The sequence below is a fragment of the Anser cygnoides genome, chromosome 19, assembly GCF_040182565.1.
Source record: "Anser cygnoides isolate HZ-2024a breed goose chromosome 19, Taihu_goose_T2T_genome, whole genome shotgun sequence".
NCBI lineage: Eukaryota > Metazoa > Chordata > Aves > Anseriformes > Anatidae > Anser > Anser cygnoides.
Window position 1 is genome coordinate 259,555 of NC_089891.1, and position 7,170 is coordinate 266,724.

General features: G+C 41.6%; 1 long non-coding RNA gene across 2 annotated transcripts in view; it reads left to right on the forward strand.

Moving 5' to 3' along the window:
* Positions 1-4,456, forward strand: part of LOC136786656 (uncharacterized) — a 59,050-nt gene extending 54,594 nt beyond the window's left edge. For both annotated transcript variants that reach the window (XR_010825914.1, XR_010825917.1), the window contains one exon: positions 3,091-4,456. This is a non-coding gene — a long non-coding RNA (uncharacterized lncRNA). The remainder of the gene's footprint in view (positions 1-3,090) is intronic.
* The last annotated feature ends 2,714 nt before the right edge of the window (positions 4,457-7,170 follow it).

The window sequence follows — 7,170 nt, forward strand, 5'->3', positions numbered from 1 at the left end:
AAGCTGCTTGTAGGGATGGTGATTGTGGTCATAGACAAAATCCGCACTCCCCCATTCCCACTTGGAGTGATTTTGAACAAGACATAGATAAGTATGGATGCTGAATGGAGTGGATTAGTTCATCCAGTACTAAGCCCCCAGATCACTCCTGGCAAGTTTGCCAAACCCATACTCAAAATTCCATATACCTCAAATTCAAAGAGAGGTTCAAACCTAATAAGGAACGGCGTGAGTTGTGGCATAAGGCCTTAGCTTTGGGCGCACCCTGACCAATCTTGCGTGATGCCTCTATGGAGGACCTCCATACATCAGTCCAATCTCTGGGTAAGAAAATTATTCCAGCTGGAGAGAATTGCCTAACTGAAAAACTCCCAACCCATAAGGAAAGTACACCTTCTGCACTGAGCCTAATTGACAAGGCAGAAGCTTGCTAAAAAACCTCCTATCCCAACAGAGGGCAGTGAGCCACTCTGCTCGGTGGGTATTAGCAATTCAATGGCTCTCTAATGAACACTCTGACCTTATCATTGCTATTCTGTTGGACCCTGAAAAATATTAGTAAACTTTCTTATTGACACTGGAGCCCAAATGTCGGTAATTACACGAGACAGCACAAACCCTGGGCATAACACCTGGTCGTTGCAGGGTTAAATTCACAAGAATTGATGGTGTGGAAAAAGATTGCCCCACTGCAAAAATTTCACATAGGAACAAAAATTAATCAAGTCAGAAGTATTAGTCACTGCTGTATATACTAATACCTCATGATTTGACATACTGCATGGGCAAATGTGGAAACTCCCAGATGGAACTGTATGGAGTTTCACGACACATCAGAAGGATTCAGGCACAGTGAAACTGTCTGTTACAAACAGTCATACCCTTACCCCCACTAAAATCACAAATGTTCAGCAATATCTGTTGCCAGCAGCAACACTTATGGGAATTGATGGGGTGGTAACAGAATTGGAAGAAAGAGGCATTATTAAAAGGACTCATTCACTTTACAATTTACCGGTGTGGCCAGCAAAGAAACCGACCAGGCAATAGCATTTTACAGTGGATTACAGATAGTTAAATGCTAGCATCACACCTTTGGCTGCCGCAGTTCCAAGCATGGCAGAGATAGATAGTGAAAGCCTTCTGTGCATCTACCAATACAATCACCCCAAAGGTTTATTATAAACCAGAAGAACATCCTGTAGGATTTTACACTGGCCAACCTGTGCTAGTGAAAATGCCTCACATTGGAATAATAGCAATGGTACTAACTACTCCCAAATATCCCTACGCATGGGAAGTCAAAGACTGTTATTTCACCCTCTTTCTAACCCTGCCAGTTGAATACAACCAAGCATATTTCATTTCCTTTTTTGTTCACAGGAATCCTGAGTGAACTGCATGTGGAGAATCACAAATCTGCAGTTTGGATTGATAATGCTATGTTATACCCTGACGTTAATGCAATCGCTTTTGGTTCATAGACAAAAAGACCCAAAATGGCCATGGTCCCAAGCCCATGTTAAATACACTCAATTATGGGAACACGTGCCATCAGGGGAAACTTAAACTTAGCTACTGCGGTTGTACATGGAGCTGAGGTGTTTCACTGTGACATCTAACCATGCATTGTCATGGTATATCACAATCACTGGAACATCTCAAAACAAAAAGGACTTAAATCTCTCAACTTTAGTTTTAGATGGAAAAAAAATATTTTCAAAACATGAATGGAGTTGGAATGATTCTCTTAGAATGGCTGAACTTCAAGCCACTTCAGGCCAGACAATACAAATCAGTAGCCGAATAACTAATGGGTATGCTTACAATAGGCCAACTGAAATTAAGACAATTTATAATGATTCTTCCAGACCACAAACTTATAGTACTGATTGTAACAAAATAACTGAACCAAATTCTGATTGCTGGCACAATTTTACTTTCACCAAACATATAATTGTGTACTGTCTTTGGGGTTACAGAGGCACAGAATTACTATTTGAATTTATGATCGATACAGCAACATCTTCGTTGACTGCAAAGGATAAGAAGCCTCTGACCCCACAGATATTTGAAACTGTACCAACTCGGCCTCTCATCAGTCTAACTCTTTCCATCCTCAACACAGGTCCTTAAATAATTAAAAATGTGGCACAACAGCAAGTTCTCTTTAACCCTAGCTGGTCTCTAAAGAGGGTAAAGCTAGTGCTGCACCACGGGATGCAGCTGCGTTGTTGGGAACAGGATTAGGTATATTAATTAGGTATTATTAATTATTAAGTATATTAAACAGCATTGATGCTGAGGTCCTAATGAGTAGAATAACTGTTACTATGGATGACTTAAGGAAATTGGAACGACCAATAAAATCACCCTTATTGGCCTTAGGAGCAAGTGAATGGCTTCTATCAGACATCTTACCCAACAAGTTGAAGAAAATGATCATTAAATACCCTTGGAAAAACTCAAAGTGGTATTTCCCTTGATTGAGCTGCATCCAAATGCAGTTATGGATACAGTCTGTAGCAGCAGCTATTATTAGAGAGGGAGAAGGAGGAACTTTACCCACCAAAATTCAAAAATTGATTTGGGATAATGCTTCAGAATTTGAAAAGGAGTTTCAAGCATGGTAGCAATTAGTCAACTTTACCTATTATGCAGAAAGTGATAAAATTATTGCCTTTATACTTACCATAAGCAATGCCACAGTATCCAATGTATATCCAATCATTGCATTAGGACTCAATCGTAATGGAACTACACTTTATCCTAAGGAGCATAAAGTATGGGCCCATCAAAAGGGAGGAAAGTGGCAAACAAATGATGTAAATGCACGTATTGTGCATGAACAAAAAAGCTTCATCTGTGAAAGTAACATGTTCGAAGCCCAAGACATTTGTCTTGACACTGAACAAAATATTTGCCACTTTGAGATACACCCTAAAGAAACCCTTGAAATTGTACTTGTATATATTGGGAAAGGCTATATTTGCATGAGAACCCATTGTGATTCTATAGTCATAGATAATACTGTTGTAGATACCAGTAATCACTCTAATGTTTGTTTTTGTAATTTTACCAAAATTCTAGGATGCGATTTTAATTACTCAGCTCCTGTCATCTCTTACCAACTTGTTACATTCAATTATATTCCTCTTCATGATCTGCTACCTACTCCTATTGGAATGAACCTTGAAGAAATTACTGTTACATGATGATTTGAAGCAGTTGATGAAACAAGTTCGAAAAAATGGACAAAAGACTAAAAACACCGCTGGTGGGACACTTTGTTTGGATGGTGGCCAACTACCACAGGAATCTTCAACAAAATGTTTCACCCTGTTGTTTTGTTAATACTCAGTGTACTATGCTTTATACTAACAATTAGTTTATATGTTAAACTTTGGATTATGATGAAACATTTAGTATCCCTACACAATATACATACACTCGATAATCCTCATCCTGAGAATGTATGTGATATAGTAAACACATTCCAAATGTTGTGAAGCTTGAGTGACTATAGTCACGGGGTGGATTATGTGGAATAATTGCCTAAAGTAACTAGGAAAATTAAACTAATATTCACATTTTAAAGAAAATGTACAGCATTGAAGAAGCTTTCAGGGTGGAGTGTAGCTGCATTACCTGAGTGTTCCCTAGGCTTCCAACCTTAGATGCTATCGCACTAGGGGAGCCTGGTGTGCTGACTCTAAGGAACAGTACAGAGCATAGAGCAGAGTAGAGATACCGTGGCTGGGCTCTGTGGGAAGAAGGGGAACTCGATTGTTCTTGTGCACACCGAGACCAATAAGCTGCACATTTGCTACCCTGAGCCAAAGACCTGTCATGTTTTTGACAAAATGCTACACTCTAGTGAACTTTTGGTAATTATAATATCATTATAATACCAAAATACACCTCCATCCCAAAAGCTACCCACCTCCAAGGTGCGACCACACCTCACTGAGCATGCACTCTCATTTTCTCAGAGCCTATATCTTTAAACAAAAGCAAGAAAAGTTTTTACCAATCATAACCAAGATATGCTTGATGAGAGTCACTCAAGCTCCACCTAAAAGATAGAAAATAATATAAATTGGCTTAAGATAGAGGGGATGTTAGGGAAGATACCATCATGAGGGAAGATACGAAGATACCATCATGAAGGATACCTTCTGATTTCTGGGATCAGTCTACGGGCTGAATCTCTCCCCCCCCCCCCATTGGAACGCCATGGGGTAAGATTCGATCACTTGGTTGTACCAGGTATCTCCGTGGAAAGTTAGAAATCTCTAGAGCCTTTGTGCCTTCTAATGCATTAATAGCCAGGCTGTGCACCTGTGTATTTCATGCATGCTAGCTTGCTTTTGCAGACAGTGAATTTATCGCCGTCAATCCAAAGAACCTGTGTACCTGTTGCTGTAATAAATTGCACTTAATTGCATTGTTCCTAGCCATGATAGTTTTCATTGAACATGACTAGAGTAAGGGCGTGCTATGTTATTGGTGAATCCGTGACCGTGATAGTTCAGTACCCTGAATCTGACTGGACCCATATCAGTTAATGTGTTGTTGGTGAATCTATGACTGTGATAGTTCAGTACCCTGAATACAACCAGACCCATAACGGTTAATCGGCTACAACCCTTAATGCGACAAAGATACTGCACCAACTCTTGTTAGCTCCTTTCTTCTGCCCAACTGAAGCTATTTGAAGGAGCTTCTGGGTAATTTTGTGACAGTAGTTCAGCAAGCCCAGGCTTTTAGAGGGAAATATAACATGCTGTATGTGACAGCCCAACAGAGGTGAGGCTGCCACAGCTCCATGCCTGCAGGTTCAAAATGTAGCAAAGCTGCAGATGTATTCCCAGCAGACACACACACACACAGAGCACATGTATACACTGTGTGTGGGAATTGCATAGCTATACTGTGTGCATTATTGGCAATATTTACACATGCACTATACCCATGTTTACAGTACTTACAGCAACGAATTCCATTTCAGAGAAAGAATTTAAAGGGAGGTAGGGAATGGGTAAAAAGCACAAAATACTTAAAAGAAAGGAAGGAAGGCAAGGCTGACATTCATTGCTTTTATCCCTTCCAAAGGGCTATAGTGTTCCTTTACTGGAGCCCTGTTACCAGATTTGGTAAAGTTAGAAACTGTAAATTGAGGACATCCTGCAGTTGTTAATACCTCTTTGAAACTCAACTTCCAACAGGCAGTTTGCAGAAAACCTGGCCTTAGCTTTCCAGTCTCTACCTGCTTCATGGTCAATACAGTTAGGTCTCAATTTGTGGTGGGCTACCATTTTTTTCAAGAGAAGCCAACTGTATTCACAAAAGCCAATTCACATACCAGTCTTCTCATACACACTATTGTGTTCTCAACCCATCACCCTAGTTAGCCCAGGAGTTTCCCTCACAACATTCCAAAAGTTTGGTAAATATTTCTAGCAGATAAGACACATTTGCAAAAGGATCAGTTTCCTCCCGTCTTACATTGGGAGCCCCAGAGCTGAACACAGTAGTCCAGGTGGGGTCTCATGAGAGCAGAGTAGAGCAGAGAATCACCTCCCTCGATTTTCTGGCCACACTGCTTTTGATGCAGCTCAGGATATGTATGTACAAGGTGGTTTCCTGCAGCACCTGGGCACAAGACACTCAGTCTTCTCTGTAGCTGCCCTGGATAGACAGGCACTCTTGTACCCAGAGGTTGGAAGACAGGACAGTCTGTGCTGACCAGTCACAGGGCATAGACAGACAAGCATACTGACTATTTACTGTATACACTTTTACTTATTTATTTATACACTATTTACACTCAATTGGTCCTTTTTTACTTATATATTTTCCCACACTTGTTCATGCTCAAATCACCTAAAACCCTCCTTTTCCCCACTTCTGAGTCCTCTCCTCATCCCCTAAATCCTGTCTGCCCCCAAACTGCTCCTCGTCTGCATTGCACATGTCCCACGCCCTGGACAATCCAAAAGATGATCTGGAAAGCTGCTCCTGGTAACTTGTGGCAGTAGATTACATGTCTAGACACCGGGTTTGAGCGTATTCTGGAATGGCCCTGGAAGGGCCCAGGGTAAGTGTTCAGCCCTCAGGGTCCTTGATTTGGGTTCCCATCTGCCACCTGTGTTCCTCCGGGCTGGTGAAGGAGTGCCTTTGATGGGCTGATGGTACCTGTGATGGGCCTGGGAGTAGCTGGACAGGGCTGTTTGGGCTCCACATTCTGCCATTGTCTCTCTGTACTCCTTTCTGGGTGTGCAGACAAGTTTTTATCACATAACCTAACACAGGCCACTCGTGTTGTTTACATGCTAGTTCAGCTTTCTCTGTGTGAATAAGTTGGTATCTGCAATAGGAGGTAGAAGGGAGGTCTTAAGAAGCACACACACACCTTTCAGGATGTTTTTGTTTTAATTCCTGATTGTCCTGCTCCAAGATGTTTTTGGTGTTACCTGTACCAGGAATGGGATCAGATCCTCCTTTGATTCCAGTCTGTGAAGCCCGTGGTGCCAGATGGGGAAGAACAATAGCTGTAGAAGATGTAGAAGCTGTAGAAGACGTTTGAAGATGTTCAGCAGACGTCAGCAAGGCAGAGACAGTATCATGGCTGAAACAGACCGATGCCTTATTTTCTTCTTTTTGCAGAAGTGTGTGTAGGACCAAGGCTTTTCCTTCAGACTCAGCTGAGGTATGATGGCTTTAAGTGAATGGTTTTAGCTGGAATACAAGCTATTTAATGTTTGTTGCTGGAAATGTTTGACCAGACCAGAGGTGTTTTTCCTTACTGCCATTATGTTTTAAGTCTTGGCTGCAGCAATGCCACGGCTTTGTAACAGGCATGGCATTGAAATGGTCTCTTCAGAGGACATTAGACTATCTATCAGATTATCTCTGTTACACAGAAGGCAGAAACTGGCTGATGTGGGTGTAGAGTCTCAACACTTACAGGGTGTTTTCAAGGTGGGGCAGGCAAACAAATAAGGGAGAACGTGTTACCCAGCCTTTTATTTTAGGGTTTGCCTACTCATAGTCAGTCTGTTAGGCACAGTTAAGTGTACATATGACCCGTGGCAGGTCAGAGGAAGTTTGGTGTAAATGCCACAGCACTGCACACTGCTTGGACCACACCATGGTGTTGAGGTGGTA